The following is a 22,293-nucleotide window of genomic DNA, read 5'->3' on the forward strand; positions in this document are numbered from 1 at the left end:
GTAAGAAAATGCTAACTAGAAACAAACTCTGCAAAGCACTTTGAACCTTGCCATTCTAATCCTCAGAATGGTAAGCCAATGATTAGCTGTTGCTTAAGCTGCCCAATGTGGTATCATTTTATGGTTGCCCAATAGACAAAAAGTGGGAGCCAGTTGCCAACAGGTTGACAACCAAAGGCACTACTAGAGGTGTCTACTGATTATGCTACCTGAAGAAGAGAGGCAAGGGAAACACATATTTTAAAGGCTGACACATCATCTCACTACTCATTAGGCAGGGAATTTTGGAAAGGAATTTGTTGAAACAGAGGAAAGCACTATAAAATTCTAATAGAATGCATTTTCTATTCAAATTCTTAATTAACAACTAGATATTTAAATTAAGTAGGCTAGCAACATGGATAGCCAATGTACCTTTGTTCTTAGAGCTTCCAGTATGTAGAAATTCAATACAGAAATTTTGCAAGAAGATAGTCACACTCAATTCCAACGGTATTTGAAATGTCTCTGGTAAAAATAATAAGTTGAGAAATTTTGAATATGGTCTTATAGTATATTCCTTAATTCTTTAGCACAAGTAATATGGATAGGATGCTTATAAAATTTCAAAATAAGGATAATTTTATACTTTTTCAAAGTAGACAGTTCCAAGTCCTATTTTATTGTGTACCTATTATATTTGTATCTACCAGATCTCCAGGTTCCTGTCCTGCTTGAGTTTTTGTTCTGACTTTCTTTAGCAATGAACAGTGTTGTGGAAGTGTAATCAGAATAAAGCCTTTCCTCTTCAACTTGGTCTTTGGCCAAGGTGTTTCATTACAGTAATAGAAACCCTAAGACATTTACCTACCTATATTATATTTTTATAATGTGTTCTATGTTCTAGTATGGAAAGGCACATAAAACAATAATAGTATGATGGAATTGGGTGGAGGATACCAGGATTACAAGGTCCTCTGAATCCAGTGTGCATATTTATTATAACTATTACCTTAATATCTTTATGAGACTCCTAACTGTGATAACAGGTGGGTCTCTGTCTTTTGAACCTGCTCTTGGGACTCATTTCCTTCTATCAGGTTTTCCTATCCACCTTCAATATGATAGATTTTGCTTCATCTTATTATATTTTATTTTATCATGTTTAGATGATATCTTAAAGGTCCATTCTTTTCTAATCAGAGACAGCAAAGGAGGGAAAGGGGGACGGGAGGGGAGGAGCAGATGGTATAGAAGGAGGGGAAATTATAATCAGCATATTTTGTATTAGAAAAGAATCTATTTTCAATGAAATGAAAAAGGGGGGAGAAAGACATCTATATAATATGAAATTAAAATCAAACTTTTCAATAAAACAATATAACTGTGATGAAATTATCTTTAATACTTACCCAAGACATTTTAGTGTTTCAAGGTATTAGTATTCTTTTTACACTGACAAAGTTTTTTGGTGTGGGAAACCACTGAGTAGCATGTCTCTGAGTCTTCATGTATCTCTCTTTCTGTGTGTGTCTATGTGTACACTATTGAATATAATCATTATGTTTCTTGCTATCGAATTCAGTTTTTAAACTACACCCACGCTAAAGTTTCTTCTGTATTAAACTGCTAATCCTCATGAAGGAATGCCTTTTCTTTCCATAAAGAGATTGAATATAGTCATATTGAAGTTGATTCTCAAGCCTCCTCAGCTACATTCAAAAAACATATGCGCATATAAGCAAGCATCATTTTTTTCTGTTGTCAAGCTCAAGGACAACAGCACTGGATGATTTCTATGTCTTATGATATTAAATGCATACATTCTTCTGTTGCAGCTGCCTAGCAACATGTTGTATTCAAAAGTTTCTCCAGAAGTCAAAGTGGAATTGAACTAAACAGAAAAAAATTTTACCTTATGAAGTCAGGATACACTGAACTTTAAAAATACACTGTGCCAAACTTCTGTTAAGATACTCTCATATTAAAAACCTGTGAAATACAGAGGAATGGGGGAAGTGATGACATATAGGTAAATAGGTGAAGACAAAACTGCTTTATTAGTATACATGTACTTTTAAAAAGATTGTGCAATTATATAAGGCAATTGCTTTGAGTACTTACTACAATAAAGTGAGATAACTTAGTGATTGCATAACAATATATCCACATTAAAAATACACTGTGGGATATTGGAAAGTCTGCTTTTAATAGATTTAAAATGTCTACCTCATAATTAGTTATATATGTTAAAATATTTAAAAATTGCTCCATCTCTTCTCAAGTGACATAATATAAGGACTCTGAACAGTTTATGGCATAAGATTCACGACCCCATGACAATGAACTCAGAAGCACAGTGAGATGTTTATTATCTTTATTTATTATATACTTTAACTTCTATTTTGAATATTATATCAGGGTAAACATTTTATGAATTTATATAATCTTGTTTACATCATGATACTTCCTGATTGAGAAAATATTTGGCCAGAAACAAAGAAACACTCAGTTTAGGGAAGGTATGAACAGGGCATGTGCTACTCAATACTTTGATGTTTTATCTTTTTCAATCAGCAAAAATGAATGCATTGTTTATTGTTTATTGCCTTTTGCTACAGGTCTTATCAAATTGCTATTTTATTCTTATTTCCTAAACACTACCACTATTGACTCACATTTTGTAAATTTTCACTCTTAACTGGTACTAACATTACTGTTGTAAAGCAATGCCTGAGTGTGACTCTAACATAGAAAACTGCATAATTATGTAGTTAAAGTTAAAATGAGGTTTATTTGACTTGAATAGACAGTGATCCACATCTTAATGACACAAAAAAACCACAAAGCACTTCAACATCAAGCATTATTGCCTGAGCATTACACTTGTGCATCATATGACAACTTACTGTTTTCCTAAATAATTAATCCAAATATTAGTCCAATAAATTCTACAGACAAAATAATGACAATGACAAACTTGTCTGCATTATTGTAAAGAGCTAGACATTTTCAGAATATTCCGTGACTCTTTTGACTTCATCTACTTCAAGCCCAAATTTCCTACTTCACTACCCTTGGAAGAGTATTCCAAGATAAACTCTTATTTTGTCTTCTATTGTAAGTTTTGCATGGAAAAAGTTCTTATGTGTCTGTGCCATAGCTGAGTTCAATATTCCAGGCTAGAAGTTCACAATGTGTCTTGAATTGGGTGGTGTTATAGACCCAACTCCTCACAGTGATTGCTGCAAAGATTGCCAGGCTCACCCTATGGTCAGGTAGCCTCTGAAGAAATAGATGGTCAGAGTGTTCACAGACAAATAATTCAAGTCTTTTTCCTGTGATCACAAAGGACTCTGTTTACAACCAATAATATGAAATTTAGGTCTTCTGTAGCTGGAGAGTTTCTCTCCAGCTCCCGACAAGCCCTGGCAGTCCTGCAGCCCATTTATAAAATAAACTCATAGACTCTTATATTATTTAAACTGTTTGGCCTAATGGCTCAGGCTTCTAGCTATCTAGTTCTTATATCTTAAATCAACCCATTTCTATTAATCTATAAGTGGCCACATGGCTTGTGGCTTACCAGTATCTTTTACATGTTGCTTGTCATGGCAACAGCTGGCAGTGTCTCTCTGCCTCGCCTTCCACTTCCCAGAATTCTCCTCTCTCCTTGTCCCACCTATACTTCCTGCCTGGCTACTGGCCAATCAGTGTGTTATTTATTAACCAATCAGAACAACACATTTAGCATACAGAATATCCTACAGCAATCTTCTTTGGGTTAAATACTAAGAACAGTTTTGTTCACTAGTTTTCTAGTGAAAACTACATTTATTATGGAACAATAAAAAGTAAAGTCTAAGTGATACTTTCCATTTATTTATTTTTCCAGAAATGTCTGTAAAATGCAGTTTTCAGAGCAAGTTCTTTGACCCAGAACATATGAATGACTTCTTGATTAGAAAGATGCAAGACTTATAACTGAAACTAGTTAAAAAGTTTTATGCACCAGCACACTAACACAGATAAGGCATAGCTGAAATTTTAATTAGTAGTAATCAAATTATAATTGAGATTTGCTTATTATTTCATATGCAACCCTCTACTTTATCTGAACATATACACATCCACACATTTACACAATCATTCAAAAAGCATTAAAAATAATTGTTTTGTAATGTTATGGACTTGTCTTTGAAAAAGTCAGATGCACTGCTGTGGACCTTGCATGCTCCCACTGTAGGGATAGCTCCATATTTAAAAATTGCTTTACAATGTTGCTTAGCAACAATCTGGTCATTTAATTCAAAAGCTATTTCTAAACTTTTTTTTCTAAAAGAAAGAAGAAAGCTGTGGAAAAGAAATCAAATACTCTGATTTTCATTTTTCACTGAAAATGCAGCAGTTGTGTGATTTGTGTGAAGGTACCAGTTTTAACATCTTGGAAATCACATTGTTCCTTGTGATGTTTAAGTCCTTTCATTGAAGGCATTAATAACAATGAAGTCAATTGTTCTTTGACCTGCTTATTTAGTTGTTTAAGAGAATATTCAACTTATGAAAACCTTCAGTACCTGTGGGAGCTAATCTTTTAAGAAAAGCCTGATTAAAATGCAGTCTTTGGTTCTTATAATGACTTAAGAAGAGAAGATTAAGGGCTTAATATTTAGGTTGCACAAACAAATACAGTAAGCACAGTGCCTATACATCTTTCATATGCACTGAATACATTCTGTTTGGTGTCAGATTTTTGTATATAATTGATAAATTGCATTGTTGTGTGTGGTGGTAAAACATGATATACATCTTATTTATCTTTGAGTTTCTTATATCTAGGATATAAGAATTCTATATAACAGGAAATTCATAAATATTTGCAAGTTAAATATATTAATAATAGTGATAATCATAATATCTGGAGTAGTTATGTTATAATATATTTTTTCAAGTATTGTTTTTTAATTGTAAAGAAAATTACTATTAATTGTTTCTCCAGGACAGGATAGAAGTCTTAAATTACAGCACCATTAAGCAGGAACTGAAATGAGTTGTAAAATATTATTATTTTTATGCAGTGATAAGTAAATTAAATGTTTATATTCTAAAGAATTGATTGGGCTAAGAGTTGTTTTTCAGAAATGTAGATTTCAGGGCACATCAGGAACAGATAGTTGTACCTAAAGTGGCAATGTCTCTGTGTTATATCTGTTCTCTGGTAAGTTTTCCCTTTCAGAAATCTCTTCTCTGTTATTTGTGGAGGCCCACAATGGTTTCCTAGTGAGATGAGCTTGCTTTACCCAGCAGAGCTGCATTAGAGGACTGCTTGACCATGGGCATGGTTACTGAAAGGATAATAATCAGAACAGTTACTGTGTGATTGGAAGGGTCTACACTTGGTTGAGCTGGGGGAGGTCTTTTGCTCCACTCCTTGGCATTCCTATAAATAGCCCTTTAGTAGAGGTGGGCAGGGCCAGTGGATAAGGATCCAGGCCCTCACAAGGCTATCCTGTATTTCTATCTGTTTTTCTCCCCTCTATCCTTCTATCTAATATCTCTTATCCTTCTCTCTTCAAGAGTAGCATGTTGTAAAATGTAGGAGCTGGCCTCCCAGCTGGGCTTTCACAGTTCTTCCCAGTTCATTGGTGAAAGATGGGATACCTGTGCCATGAATACAGGGATGGGAAGCTAATCAACTCTTCTTTTTGACAATGGACTTCCTTCCTTCATATAAGGTTATCAGTTTAGTAACATATGACTCAATGAATGATACAAATGCTAGCCATAGGTCTTCTTTTTGAAGTTGGTGAAAAAGGTGTTCTTTGTGTTGGCATTACTGGACTTTTAGACTTAAATCTAGAATTGCTGTGGCCATTAATTTTTAATCAATATCTTTCTGAGAATGTAGCTAATTTAAAAGAAACAATGTCAGCTGAACACCCCAGAATAAGTACTCTAAGCAACATCCACCAGTAGATGCATCTTATTGGGTGAAAGGTTGAGGAGAAAGATGGATATTGGTGCAGCCTCAGAGTGTCAAGAAGAAAATGCTAAATTTTCAATGTAGAAACTGGTAGGGGAACCATAATCTATTTGTTATTGTCAGGAATATCGAATATATGATATTCATATTTCATCCTTATTTTTATGAACTTATGGGGGAAAGTTATAACTGCTGTTTATTACTGTCAAAAGTACATGATTACAAGATCAAAATAAAAAAAATCATCACATAAACTTAAATCAAGACACGTCTCTGAAATGACTAATAGTTTTAGCCATCAGTGGTGCCAAACTTTAAGATACAAAGCTCCTGGACTTTCCTCAAATAGAAAGAGACAAATAGAGAACAATTAAATTAACTAAAAGCAATGCAGCCCCTTCCAGTCTTTGGGGATGGGCAAAGTGTTAAGGGAGTAAAAGATAATACAATTCAAGCATGGTTTAATTAATAATACTAAATCAGTGTTATATAATTGACTTGGAATATTGCACTATGGCACTATATATTTTTAACATTACAAAAAACAAAGGATGCATGTATGAAACATCTGTAATATTGTCCCATTGTTTTTGGTACTCTAAAATTATTTCAAAGTAAAAAGCTAAAAAGGAAAGCAAAAATAGAAATAGATATTGAATGTTCTTTATGCTTTACTTCTGCCACATAAAATATCCAATGACAAGATTTTCAGGCACATAGATGGAGGATTCTTTAGTTATTTTAGTTAGATTCCCCCACTTCCAAGGAAGAGACACATGACATATATCTACAGGTACTTTTCCAATTGAGCTCCTTGTGGTCTGCCTAGAGAACATCTTATGACCAATGAGATATCTCTCATAAACAAATACAATGGATAAATTTTATAACAAGGCAATTCTATTCTTTTTAGCAAATTTGTATGAGTACCTTTTGTGCTGGATAGTTTTATGTCAACTTGACACAAGCTAAAGTCATGTTAGAAGAGGGACTCTCACAGAATAAAATGCTTCCATAAGAAAGATTAGGCTGTAGCCTGGCCTATAGACCTTTTTCTTAATCAGTGATTGATGGGGGAGGGAGGTCCAGCTCATTGTGGGTGGCATCATCCCTGTCCAGGTGGTCTCAGACTCTGAGGGAAAACAAGCTAAGCAAGCCAGCAATCAACACTCTTCCATGGCCTCTGCATCAGCTCCTGCCTCAGGTTCCAGCCCTCACTCTTTTTGATGATATGGAATTGTGAGCAAAATAATTCCTTTCTTCCCTAGGTTGATTTTGGTCATGGTTTCATCACATCAGTAGTAACCCTAGCTATGTCACCATGCTATACTACACTACTTCCCTGTTCTCTTCAAGTATAAAAAAGTGATTTTTCTGTTGTTTCAATCACTTCTGTGACTTCCAGTTGGCACTAAGAATGCAAATATGTTGGATAATACACACATAATCTTATATAATAGTGTGTTCTGTCTTTGTAATTGATGTGTGTGTGTGTGTGTGTGTGTGTGTGTGTGTGTGTGTGTGTGTGTGGTTTTACATTATTTGAGTTTTGCTAATCAGGTTTGTTTTTCAATTTCTGATTCTTTTATCTTATGTGGTTTTACACAACTTTTTGTTCTTAACTTCATGTATTAGCCCTTCTCCTCTAGTATGTGTTTCTCTGTAAGTGCTGGGAAGAACAGTCTTATTGAAATCATAACATAGGAGTCACCCTCTGAGTCTCAGTGTCATGACTGAAGTGTGTGGAATATTTGATATGCTTTTTTTTTTTCAGGAAGATTTTAGTGGTTTTGCTTCTTTGTACTCATAAGCCTGGGCTGTGTATTGGTGAACTTATTAAGGCCACCCCACGTACTTAAAAGGAAGATTTATTTAGTAGATAACTTACAAATGAAGGGATAGGTAGGTCGCAGGGTCTGGGGAAGGTGTATCGAAGTCCAGCGGTGTTCTCTGGAGCTCTGCTCAGTCAACCTCCACCGTCTAGGGTCCAGGAACAGAGAGAGCGCTGGCCCATCCAGATCTCAGGTCTCTCAGCACCTCCCTTGGCCCCACCTTGTAGGCGTGACAGTTGCCAAAGCCTCAATGGGGGTTGGAACTTCCAGATCAAAGCTGGAATGGCTACCCACTACATCTCTCCCTTTTTGTCTAAATAAGAAGGTTCTAACCTAATACAAGACTATATACAAAGGAATGGTTATCAAAAATTGTCCAGGAATAATGAGGGATAATCACCTAGATAAGATGAAACTACAACCAATGTGAACAATATCAAGCAAAAAACACATACTAAAATTCAGATAAGTATAGAGCATAGGTAAATGGCATGTTACAAAGATCATTCCAAAAGGTGTCCTTTCCTAAAGAACCTGAATCTAATACTTAATATGTTCTAAGATAATAGGAATAGGTGTCTTTAACTTGTATGTATGTATGTATGTATGTATGTATGTATGTATGTATGTATGTGCATGTCTATGCAAATGTGCCAGTTCCTCCTCTCAGTTGCCTTTGGAACTTCTCCCTGGCACAGGCTTTGGACTTGCAATTAGTCTGAGCTCATCACACTTTTCCTTGTGTCCCAGGTGCATCTATTATTACATTGTCTTTTTTTCTTCCTCCTTCAGTTCCGCAGCAGCTCTGCTCTGCTGTCAGCTCCTTGGCTTGGAATCAATTCCCTCCTCCTGCCAAGTTCCATAGATCCTACAAAGTGCTTCTGTAGTAGTAATGCTGTCACGTAATAGGAGAAAGCAGCACAGCTTCAGGCCTTTGCTATAAATAGCGTGGATCTTCTCAATGATCTCCCTCTGACTCTTTAATCAGACTGATGTAATGCCTACTAATTCATAAATTGAGGTTAGTGGTCATTCCCAAATTTTTACTCTAATGTGTCTACCCACACTCTAAGCAGGATGTAAGTTGGAGTCTTCTGGTGGCCTTATTGTTATTTATTTTTTTAAGAAGGGTCTCTCTACATAGCTCTGACTGTCTGGCTATCCTGGAGCTCACTATATAGACCATGCTAGCCTTGATCTCACAGAGATCCAATCACCTCTGCCTACCAATTGCTGGAATTAATGGCCTGAGCCACTACACCAGGCTACTTAGATCTGATGTTCACTAGCTGCACTTAGTTCAGAGTGCAGCTAGAGGGAAAATACATAGATGTAACATGAAACTTAGACAGTCTTATTAATAAAAACAAACCTGGAGCCAGGTATTGGGGTGAATGCTGAAAGATCAGAGAAGCAGAACAAGCCACAGCTATCTCACCTTGCCAATTCCTCAGCTGATCCTGTTTCCTCAGACTGGATGTCTCTCAGCTGAACTGTGCTGCTCAAAAGCTTAAAGGCGTAACCAGCTCTAGTCCCTGGTCCTCATGCCTTAAATACCTTTCTGCTTTCTGCCATCACTTTCTGGGATTAAAGGCATGAGTCACCATGCCTGGCTGTTTGTAGTATGGCCTTGAACTCACAGAAATTCAGATGGATCTCTGCCTTCAGAATGCTAGGATTAAAGGTGTGTGCTACCACTGCCTAACTTCTATGTTTAATATTGTGGCTGTTCTGTTCTCTGACCCCCAGATAAGTTTATTGGGGTGCACAATATATCAACCACATGTAGAGACACTGGACAGAACCTGAGCGTCAAGCCAGAAGAGGTTATTCTTTGTTTCAGCCAGGCCAGTATATTTTTGTGAGTTCATATTTATATTATCTTCCTTCTTCTGAAAATCTTTAAGCATGGATGTATTAATTCAAATTACAAATTGCCTTTGTTTTTAATATCTTAGCCATCTAGATTTTAGAGCCTAGAATAAGGTTTCTTTCTGGATCCACAACTTATTAGAGATGGAAAATGAACAAAGTTTTTCATTTCTGGGAATTTCTGTAAGGGTTTTGGAGCACAGAGATCTGTCATATACCATCATAACCACAATGATAACGTGTGGCAGAGGTTCCAGTCTTTCCTCCAGAGACACAAATGACATGATGTGGATACTTCCAATACACACTTAAAGTCTGCATGGTTTGTAGTCATCAGTTCAGCTCTGTATATGACATGAAGTTACTGTTTGGTCTCTATGGAACCAAACGTTAACTTTCCCTTCCATCTGTCATATTAAAAGCCCAATATCAAGACTGACCTGCTTTGGTGTTTGTTTATTTAATATTTTCAGATATAATGACTACAATAAACTGTACATATTTAAAATATTAAACTTACTGCATTGGTACTTATATAAGATTTAGCATAATCAAGATAATAAAAATTTTATCAACTCGATTCACTTCCTGGTAATTAATTATTGCAGTCCATCCTCTTTTTCCTTCTTCTCCAGCCACAGGCATCTAAAGATCTTGATTTTTAGTATAATCAATACTGATTATTTTAATTTACTGGAATTATAAGCAGATGAGACCAGGGACCAAGAATGTAGTATAAATGGTTTGATTTTTATACTATGTGATTATTTTGATATGCACCATTTCCTTGTATGTAGAAATTATTAATTACTTTAAAATTATACTGTATCTTTAGGCTTTTTTTATGTTCAAAACAACATTGAGCAAAAAATACAGAGGCTTTCTATGTCATCTTTGTCTGACATATACATAGATTCACCAGCTATTAACACCAACTCCCAGAGTGATAGCATCCCTGCACAGGATTTGTCTAAATTAACACATCCTCATCACCCACACTCCGTTGTTTACTCTAGTGTTCACTCTTGATGCTTGACAAGTTTTAATGGTGTGAATCCACCATTACAACATCATCCTGACTACTTTGCTAACGTTCCTTTATTCTTTCTATGAATCCTATCCTCAGTATTAACCAGTGCCAACTAATATTTTTATTACTAATTTATTACTAATATTTAAAACTATGTCAAGTTTTGCCTTTTATTGAATATTATTAAATTTCAACAATACACTATGTAGCCTTTTTGGATTGGCTTTTTTCACATAGAAATATGCACTTAAGTTTACCTTATTTATGTCTTCTTATTTTTTCATTTTTTTATTCAGAAATTTTTTATTCATTTTACATACCAATCACAGATCCCCCTCTTACCTCCTCCTGCCCCTCCAACCTCACCCCCACAACTAACCCCCCCATTCCGTCCTACAACAAGGTATGGCCTCCGATGGGGAGTCAGCAGAACCTGGTACATTCATTCAGTAGAGGCAAATCCAAGCCTCTTCCCCTGCCTCAAGGTTGTGCAAGGTGTCCCACCATAGGTAGTAGGCTCCAAAAAGCCAGCTCACGCATCAGCTATGGATCCTGATCCTACTGCCAAGGGGCTTCTTAAGCAGATCAAGCTATGCAACTGTCTTGCTTATGCAGAGGGTCTAGTCCAGTCCCATGGAGGCTCCACAGCTGTTGAAAAAAAAAGTTCATGAGTTCCCACTAGTTTAATTTGGTTGTCTCTGTAGGTTTCTCCATCATGATCTTAATGCCTCTTCTTCATAGAATTCCTCTTTTCTCTTTTTGACTGGACTCCTGGAGCTCTGCCTGGTGTTTGGCTTTGGATCTTTGCATCTGCTTCCAGCTGCAGTTACTGGAGAAAGGCTCTAGGATGACAGAGTACTCACGATTCTGATTACTGGGGTAGGCCAGCTCAGGCACTCTCTCCACTATTGCTAGTAGTCTAAGCTGGGGTCATCCTTAAGGATTCCTGGGACCTTTCCTAGCACCTGGTTTCTTCCTATCCCCATGATGTCTCCCTCTATCATGGTATCTCTTTCATCTCTTTCCCACTTCATACCTGTTCCAGCTTGACCATCCTGTTCCCTTATGTTCTCATCTCTCATTCCCTACTCTCCATTGCCCCTCCTCATCCCCAGTTTACTCATGGAGATCTCATTTCCCCTTCCCAGGGTGATTCATGTGTCCCTATTTATGTCTATGCATTGCATGGTAGATCACTTATTGGCAGTGAATACTATCCCATTGTCTTGATACAACTTGTTTTCTATTTGCATAGTGGAGTGTATTTTTCTTAGGTTTGTCTCATTTATCAATAAATCTGCTATAAACATTCCTTTCCGGGTTTTGTAAAAATATAATTTTTAAATTCTTTTGATAAATACAATAGGAGTTGATGTTGAGATTATGTGTCAATAGTATGTCTAACTTCATAGAAACCACTAAACTGTCTTTCAAATTGTCTCTTTTATTTTTCATTCTCAGTGCAAATGAGAGTTGCTGTGACATCACCATTTCACCTTTGATGATGATATTAGTTCTGCAGTCTATCCTTTTCAATAAATATGTTGTGCTCTTTCATAATTACTTTAATTTGCATGTCTCTGAAGACAGTTTGTAATCTGTATACTTATTTAATACCCTTTTCAAAAAGTGCAAAACTCTTTGGTTAATTTTTAATTTAATTGTTTTATTATTGTTAATGTTAAGAATTCTTCAAAGCTTCAGTCCTTTTGTAGGTTACATTCAAATGTGAATTTACAGTTGTTCCAGAACATTTTTGAAATGATGAACTTTTCTGTGCCACATTATGTTTTACCTTTAGTCAAAGGTTAGTTGATGATATTAATAAGTATAAAATTTTGAGAGCTCTAGGTGTTCCAGTGAGTTGCCCATTTCTCCTTTTACCAGTACTACCCTGTCTTGATCACAGTTACTTCGTAAAGTCTTGATGTCATTTAGTGATTGAATTCCACTTTAACATTAAGAGACCTATTGTGCATCCTTTACTTCCCAATATAAAGTTTAGAATCAGTTTTGTGCTACTGCAAACTAACTTCCTGGAATATTAATAGGGACCATATCTCACCTCTATATTCCGTTACAAAGAACAAACAGCTTAATAAAATTGAATGTCACAACTCCAACCATAGGTTATAGTGTAGTTTATTCAGTTGTTTGAGTGTTTTAAAATCAGAATTGTGCTGTTTTCCTGACATACATAGAGTAAATAATTCTTTAGATTTAGAAACATCATTTGAAGAGGTGGTGATGTAAGTAACATTATGGTTTTCACTTGTCCATTTCCAGTTTACAGGAAGATGCTAAGCCTTTGTAAAGTAGCCTTGTAGTCTCTAACATTACTATAATCAATTATTAATTATGGGAGTTTTTAATTGAAAATTTGTCTATTTTACAGATATAATTGTCTTAGTCTGATCTCTGTTATTACAGAAAAACACTCAATATCAATTAAGTCTTAAGATGATTTATTTTGCTTCATGGTTCTGGAGTTTAAGAAGTCTCAGGTGAGAGCCTTATTCCTGGTGGAATACAGGGAGACAGAGAGAAATTATGAAGAACAACATTGCTCTATATAAATGTGCTCTCAAGATAACATAGCCAGATACATAAAAGTGAGCAATCAGTAACTCTTATAAGATCATTGATCCATTAAATGAGAATACTTTTGCCCAGGTCCCAAATAATACCTAGCAGAACTTATCTGTCATGATGGCCCCATTAAGGAATTATGTTTCCAAAACCAAATTTTAGGGGATGCTCTCAAACTATAGCAACAATCATATTATCATTTAAACAAAGAACATGTTATTTCCTGTGTCCTTATCATTTCCTTTTCTAATTACATCAGTTAGAACTTGTGATACAGTATTGGAAAATACTGGAGAATGGGATCAACTTTGCCTTGTTCCCCATTTTATTAGGAAAGCTTTGAATTTCTCATTGGAAATATTTCATGTATTTTTTTGTTATATTTTGCATTTAGGAAATCCTGATTTATTTCTAGTTTAAGGAAGTTTTCCAGTATATGAATGTTGTACTTTTGTGAAAACTATACCTCTAATTGCTGATTTAATTATGGGACTTCTCTTATTTAGACTATTTGTGTGATAGATTACTCTCATTGAATTTTTTAAGAGATATTAAAGGATCTTTGTAAAACTAGGAAAAATTCCACTGGCTTATGAAATAGTTATTTTGTACATTGTTTTTAGCTCATTACTATCTCTAGGCAAAATTTAATGGTACACTTTTACTATTTGTGATTCTTTTGACTAAATTTGTACTTTAACACTCAGGTATATAAACAATATTATATATATCACTCTCATCCTCACACTCTCTTGTGTTCCTCCCCTACCAGTTTTATTCTATTCCTTTGTAAATGGACATTTATTGTTTCAGGAATTTGCATACCACAAAATAAGCTTTTTATAAATTTGAATACAAGACTTTGTATGGATATATGCACAATTACCTGACTATAGTGTGGTTAAATCATATGCTTAGCATATATTTAAGTTCTAAAGATATTGTTAAGAGCATACTAAAACAGTTATATAATTTTATATTCCTACTAAAAAATTCAAGCCCCTGCACATTGTCATCAGCATTATGGTTATTTAATATAGTTGTTACAATATATATGTTGATATATCATTTTATTTTTAATGTAGTGTGTTTGTTACTTATTTGATAATTTCATATGATACATTTTAATCATTTTCACCGCCACACCAACATCTGACTGCATACAGATCTACCTCCAACCTTCCCAAACCACCCCAACTTTATATCATCTTTTATTTTTAAAATAATCTACCTAGTCCAAATTGTGATTCCCATATACTCAAGGGGCGTGGAAGCATCCACTGGAGCATGGTCAACCTATCAGGAGTTTTACCTTAAAGAAAACTGACTCCTCAACTCCTATAAGACATCAGATTTCAATATCTCCATGTGTACAGATGAGCTCTCTTGAGCCCTTTTCTCTCTGTACAAAAACATTAACTGGATTGGTCTTGTGTAGGCTTTTGCAGACAACCACAGCTGTTGTGAGTTCATGAGTGCAGTAGTTTCGCCATATCCAGAAAACAAATTTCGCTTCAGTCGTCTCTAACCTCTAGGTCTTACGATATTTCTGTCTCCTTTTCTGTGATGATTCTTCAACCTTGTATGTAGGGAAGGGAATGATAAAGATGTGCTATATGTGACTGTGTACTCTACTGACACTCTTTGAACTTTGATAAGTTGTGAGTTTCTGCATTGATTGACTGTCACTGCACAAAAAAAAATTCTCTGATGAGCTCTGAGAGCTATACTAATCTATGACTATAGGACAAATGAGTTTAGAGATTAGTTTGAGACTATATCCATTTAGGAAAATAATAGTAGTATGTTCATCTCTGGAGCTTGTAAGCTCTCCAACAATGGATTCTTGGCTGAATGTACAGTGCAGGAATGCATTTTTTTCCTGGGTAATGGTCCTCAAATCCAATAAGAAAGAAGTTGTTGATGTAAATAATTACTTCTCCATTGCTGTGATAAGATACCATGACCAAGGTAAATTATAGGAGGAAGATTTCATTTTGGCTTACAGTGTCAAGAGTTAAGAGTCCATAAAGTTGGGAAGCATGACACTAAATGTTAGACATAGTGGCAGGATCATGAATCTGAGAGATCACATATTTACTGCAAACACAGAGTAGAATGAAAAAATTGGAGGTAGGGAGAGGCTACATATCTTCAAAGCATGGCACAAGTGTTATATTTTCTATCAAGGCCACACTTCCTAAACCTCTTCAAACAGTACAATTGACTGAAGACAAGTCTTGAAATGTCTAAGCCTATGGGAGGCATATCTCATTCAAACCACCACTATTACCCCCATAACATTAATGCAACTATTATCACCCATTGTTACATCTTGCCATGCTAGTCATGATTGTAGTTGTGGAAGTTTTCTAACATAAAGAAGCTCCTTTACCATATTCTTCTGCTGTCATGATACTTTGCTTCACGATGGACCTGGGGACATGCAAAAATTGGCAATGGGCCAGGTCCTATGAAACCATGAATAAAGTATGTTATTATTCCATTAAGTTGTTTCTGTCAAGTATTGGGTAATGGGAATACAAAGTTAATTAGTATACTATATTTTGACAGTTAATTTTCATTTACTTACTGTTCAATCTGTATTTTTTATATAATATAAAATCCTTTATCGTGTACTACATAGCATGTGTTTGTCAGATAAATACAATTTATAATTTTAAATTTTTATTTATAAGTTATATTTTCAATATTTATAGTTCTTAGATAAACTTTGTGTTCTAATTTATACTTAGAATAATACTCTACTAGATCTTAGTTTTTGTTAGTATTAGTAAATAGTTTGTTGTCCATATCATGAGAAAACATGATGCACAGGTCTATAATATGGAAGAGAACAGTGAGAGAGTAGATTCTTTTGTTTGTTGTTGGATCATGTTTTCAGTCTTTTATAGTATAAAAATGCTTCCTTGAGATCTATAAAATTATAGGTATGAATGGCCTAGTTTCCATTTAAATCAAGAGATTATATATATGGATAATTTTTCCATATTTATGATGATATAACTGTACTTTTATAATTAGAATGTTATACTTCTGTCCTCAATGTACAATTATGTTGTTATAAAAGTAAATAATTGCATGTTAAAAATTAATTATTTCTATTGTATGTAAGACAAATTACTAAACGGTCTTATTAATTAAAAAAAAAACACAGAGGAGGCACAAAAAAAAATTTCTGCAGTGAACCATGACCATACCTAACAGTGACTTTGAAATCTCCAAAATGATGATAGGATCCTACAACGATGATTTCCACATGGACTTAATAAAGCCATTAAACTGATTAATACCACCCAAAGATCAGTTTTGGATTACAAACTACTCAGGGCAATTTTGAGATGGCTAGCTGAGATGATTCAGCTTCACAGACTACTCAAGCAAGGACTTGAGATAAGCCCTACACTTTTGCATTATGCAGAGACTGCACAACAAATGATACAGCTACCTCTCCCTGGACATGACAATTAACTCAAATTTTTTCTTTTCAGGATCCTCTAAAGATGCCTTTGACCCTTGACAGCAGGAAGTAATTTTAAGAACACGACACCCACATTCCCAAGAGTTGGAGTGTGTGGTTTTTGGTCATTCTATAGGTTTTGGATAATTGTCATTGTTTGTGATTGTTGCTTACAAGTTGTTAATCATTAATGGTAAGGAAAAAAAACCTAAACAAAGAAGATTAGATTCAGGGTTCTTGTTTTACAAAAAAGAAAAAGTAAAAGTAAAAAGAGGATATAGATAAGAGGTAGATTATTGAATCTACTCTGGAAAGAAAAAAGGGAAGATATAGAAATGGTAAGATAAAAAGGTAGATTATTGAATCTACTCTTATAAAAGAACTACTTGTTTTACACTGGATTGGATTTTCTATATTGTTTACAAATTGTGTATATTGCTACAAATTTGAGATTGACTTATATAGATATGATAAGATAAAATGGTAGATTATTGAATCTACATTTAGAAAGCAACTGCTAGTTTTAAATATTTTACATTAGATTGGATTTTCTATTTTGTATACAAATTATGTATATTTATACAAATTTGAGATTGATTTTGTTAGAAAATACTATATATTTTATATAGTAATATATATATATATATATATATATATATATATATATTTCTAATCTTGTTCAAGGTATTGTACCTATACAGTTCATTCAGCAATGTAATGTAATTTGCTAATCCTTGAAAGTTATTATTACCAACTATTTAGGATAAAAAGAAATTTAAGTTAGTAGTTAGTCATTACAATCAAACTTGTAGTCATATTAGGTATGTTTTCAATGTCAAACAGAGATATATTTTAGATAGATAGGTCATCTGCAAACACTTCAGAGATCTACAGAATATGGCATTTAAGATGTTTTAATAACATAGGTTTTTTTTCTTTTTTTATGACTATGAGACATGTCTACTCCTGGCAGCATCAATCTACTTCAGAGAACATGATGGATATTGAAGAAACTCCATATAGAGTTTACTTTCATTGTGGCAAAAATTAGCCACTGGGCAAAAAAGTCCTCTCACATCACTGCTGACAGTATGCTGTCCAAAATGGACAAGCAGGACACAAAACAAAGGATTACCAAGAATAGGACAAGGCACAGTCAACCATACTTTACTGATACCTCAGGCTCCAAAGAGACCTACTTCCTGTATACCCATGTCTATAAGCCTTTCTGTCCCTGCAATCTCACTTCCTCTCCTCAGTCAGCTACATCACTTCTTCCTGCCCAGCTCTGTCACTTCCTGTCTGTCTGTATAGACCTCCAGACCTTTATGGTTAACTAGTGTTGAAATTTAAGGTGTATGCCACCACACCTGGCTCTGTTCCCACGTGGCCTAGAACTCACAGAGATCTGAATGGATCTCTGCCTCACAAATGCTAGGATTAAAGGCATGTGTTATCTGACTTCTATGTTTAATGACTGGCTTTTTCTTATGATCTTCAGATAAGCTTTATTGGGGTGCACAAATAAAAAATTGCCACAATAGTATCCATGCAAATATATGATATAGGAGGTGTGTGTGAATACCATGTTGTCTATGATTTGCAAAATTTTTCTCCTACTCTATAGGCAGTCTCTTCACCATTGATTGTTTTCCTGGCTGTACTAAAGTTTTAGTGTGATCCAGTTCTCACTGTCTGTTTTGTATAGCCTGAGGTGTTTATATTGTACATGGCTGTCTACATGGTCTCATAAACCACCCAAGTTGTCATACATTATGAAAACTTTACACATAAGCTTCTGGCAATTTTCTTTTATGTGAGTGACTTTTATGCAGGCAAATGACTATTTTTTATGGATAAGATTACACAGAAACCTTAGAAAATGCACATAAACAATACTGCCCTTAGCAATGTGGTATTCCATTACATGGAAAATAATGCAATAATTTTCTGCCATACAACAGATTTCTACAACTTTAGCAGCTTAAAATAATACAAATATACAGCCTCACCATTGCCATGGGTCAGTGGTCATGGCATGGATTGGATAAGTGTTCTGCCTGGGTCTCAAATAACATCAATGTGTCAGCTGCTTCCACATTCTCATCTCAGACTGGATAACATTTTCCAGTCTCATTCAGAGTTGACAAAATTCATAGATTTGCAGATAAGAAATTGATGAAAGCAACTTTTCTAGGCCAAATAGCATTATACTTCATCTTATTATTTGCTGTTTGTCGATTTGCTTACATAGTTATTAACATATGTGTTTAATGTTGCTCTGAATACTTAATATGCAACTATCACATGATAAGTTTTCAGACTTACAGTATGGTTCTGTTTATTGCATACATAATGTTCATAGAGGTCTCAGTAACATTTTCATTTTATATCAGTTACATTTCATATCAACTCATTGAACAGTAAGTGACTCCCAGTTTATCCCTTTCTGTAGCTCCGGGATACACCATTGTAGCCACTATTTCTGATTTTGACTGTTTTAGAGACTTCAAAAATAAGTGACATCATGCTGTATTTTACTCATCTTAGTATTATCCAGCATTATCCACACTGTCTCATAGCATTGAGAAAACTAGATAGCCACAGATAAAATAATGAAATTAAATTCTTATATTACATGGCACTCAAAATCTATTCAATGTTGATTAAAATTTTAAATCTTATGTTCAGTTTGGTATTATTTATAGTACCAATGACACAGAACCAGCCTAATTACCCATTGAAGGATGCATAAAGAAAATATACTATATATATATAATGAGTTGATGATACTCATTCTTAGAGAAAAAGTAAATTCTTCCATTTCATTTTTATTTTAAAGAAATTTCCTGAATATATTAGACCTGGATTGCCAATGATTGATTAAAAATTCAAACTATGTCTCAAAAACCCTCCAAAGTAGCACACCTTTTAGTGTTTTCATACTCAAAGAAGTTGTAGGCCACAAGGCAGGGGGACAACCTATTGTTCTTCCTTCTCCGGGGAGTCTTCCTTAGGAAGGCTTTTAGAAATTTAGACAAGAAATTATTTTCTCAGCTGTGTAAATTATTTTTCTTCAGCTGAATCTACACACTGAGGCTGAGGATTCTGTCAACAAAGAGGGTTAAGGTTCAGATGTTGCCAAATAACCTCTGTTATTAAAAAAGTTAATGTGGGGTACCCAGCGAGACAGACTGCCTCCATGTAAACAGTTTCCTTGAGCCAGGACTCTTAAATTATGTCTAAATTTTATAATAAGCCAAGCCTGAATGTTGCTTTCGATATCTGTGTTTTACCAAGCTATTCCATTCTTGAATGAAGCATATATATTATTGTAAAATAAAAACAAAGGATTCTCTTTTTATAAAAGAATAATTATCTTTGGGGTTTATCCTAGGGAAAAAGACATAAGGATGCTATCTCAAGCCCCAAGGAGGAGATGTTTGGAGTACTGATATACACAAGAGGGCAAAGCTGACAGAAATTTAACAGAAATATGAAAACAGATAAGACCTTCTTGGGATTACAGAAAAATGCAGTGTTTGGAAAACCTGTGACCATGTATTGAGAGGTAAGAATGCTCTTTCTAAGGAACAGTCATTGTAGGAGGAGAAGTGGGAATGAAAGCATTTGCCAAACCTCTCAAAAATTAGCACATTTCTCAAGTCTGACTATGAGATAGGCTTCAATATAACTTTTTGCTGAACCAAGAGAAACATAAGCTGCTCCATTCAGGGTGACCCCTGTGAATCCTTGATTAAAATCATATCATATACATCCTGAAAAGTCTAAAAGTCCATGTCACTGCCTAATGTTGTTCCCTTTCAGATGATTCAGTCAGGGAAACTCTGAACTGCTGCACCTGTCTGTGTTAGATACGGGAAAGAGGAAGTTGCTTAGAATCAAAGAATGTTGGCAGGAGTCTCCAAAAAACATATGTACTCACTTAGGGTAGACATCTAATTGCTGATTTGTGTTTCACATCTGCAATCCTAGAACTTGAGAGACTGGAGAGGAGAGAAGCCATAAGTTGGAAGTTAGTCACGGGTACATAGTGAGAACCCACCTCAAAACTAACTAAATAAAGGCAATATAACAATAAGAAAGAACAGATAAAGAGAATTATTTCTTTGACAAGTAACTAGCATATATTGACCCGTAGCAAAGAAGCTTAAAGAAAAATTATAAAGAAAAATTAAATGGCAACATGAGAGGCTTCCCAGAGAAGGTAAAATACATTGCATGGAATTAGTTTAGGTAAGTCATTAAAGGAATTTATAAATCACAAATGATAAAATTACCACCAAAAATCAATATCTACATGTAGCTGGAGAGTTTCTCTCCAGCTCCCACCAGCCCCGCCAGTCCTGGAGCCCACTTATAAAATAAACACGCAGACTCTTATATTATTTAAACTCTTTAGCCTAATGGATCAGGCTTCTAGCTATTTAGTTCTTACATCTTAAATTAACCCATTTCTATTAATCTATAAGTTGCCACGAGACTTGTGGCTTACCAGTATCTTACATCTTTCTTGTCCTGGCAGCGGGTCGCAGCATCCGCCTCCGCCTTCCTGTTCCCTCAATTCTCCTTTCTGTTAGTCCCATCTATACTACCTGTCTGGCTACTGGCCAATCAGTGTTTTATTTATCAATCAATCATCCATAGCATCTACAAGTCAGTACTGTATATTAATTATGATATACACAGCTTTTACAGAAATAGAGACTTTTTATTTTAATATCTGTTTGTCTGTCTCTCTGAGAGAGAGAAAAATTGAATTGACATTAAACAAGCCACAGAGAAATGTGAAACAAAATTAAACATGTCAGCATATGCTTAGTACCAAAGGAGTTGAAAAAAACATAGACAAGATAATCAGACACAAATTGAAAACCTCATACATTGGTGTTGGCTTTCTTTTTCTGTGACAAATCATTTAAAAGACAAAAAATGTTAGTGCTGCTTGGGGTTTTCAGTTCATAGTGCTGTTTCTTTGGGACCTGTGGCAAGGAAGAACATCATGTCTGGGAGTGTGTGACACAGAAAAGCTTCCCAATTCATAGTGTGCAGGAAGCAAAGAGAAGGGCAGCCAGAGAGAAAGCACACCGTTCCTAGTACCCACTGTAAGGGTGTGTCCTCAGAAACCTTGCATCGGGTACTACCACTCACTGCTCCCCTGTGCTACCACTCATGGGCTGGCACCTAGCCCTTTAACATGGAGGTTCGTGTCCATTTAAGGGACATTTCAGATTCCCATCTACAATGTCACTCACATGTATAATCAAAAACTTCAACAAAATTAATGTTAAACAAGTACCTCAATCACACACACACACACACACACACACACACACACACACACACACACATCCTCCAGACATGACACAGCATAATACCGAATAAAGGCAAAAAAAAAAGTCAATAATTTCAGAAATCATTACATCCAAGTGACTGCTCGGCAGAAATAAAAACCCCCAAAGGCAGGGTGACATATTCAAAGCATTAAAGGCAAAAATTATGAAAA

General features: G+C 35.1%; 1 long non-coding RNA gene across 1 annotated transcript; it reads right to left on the bottom strand.

The window, feature by feature from the left end:
- Positions 1-405: 405 nt before the first annotated feature.
- Positions 406-20,883, bottom strand: LOC121823759 (uncharacterized). The gene is made up of 3 exons (XR_006065332.2): positions 20,713-20,883; positions 1,895-1,971; positions 406-507 (listed from the first exon to the last, which is right to left on the bottom strand). It is a non-coding gene; the product is annotated as an uncharacterized LOC121823759 (long non-coding RNA).
- Between the last annotated feature and the right edge of the window lie 1,410 nt (positions 20,884-22,293).

The sequence above is a fragment of the Peromyscus maniculatus genome, chromosome 18 (genome assembly GCF_049852395.1).
Source record: "Peromyscus maniculatus bairdii isolate BWxNUB_F1_BW_parent chromosome 18, HU_Pman_BW_mat_3.1, whole genome shotgun sequence".
NCBI classification, from domain to species: domain Eukaryota; kingdom Metazoa; phylum Chordata; class Mammalia; order Rodentia; family Cricetidae; genus Peromyscus; species Peromyscus maniculatus.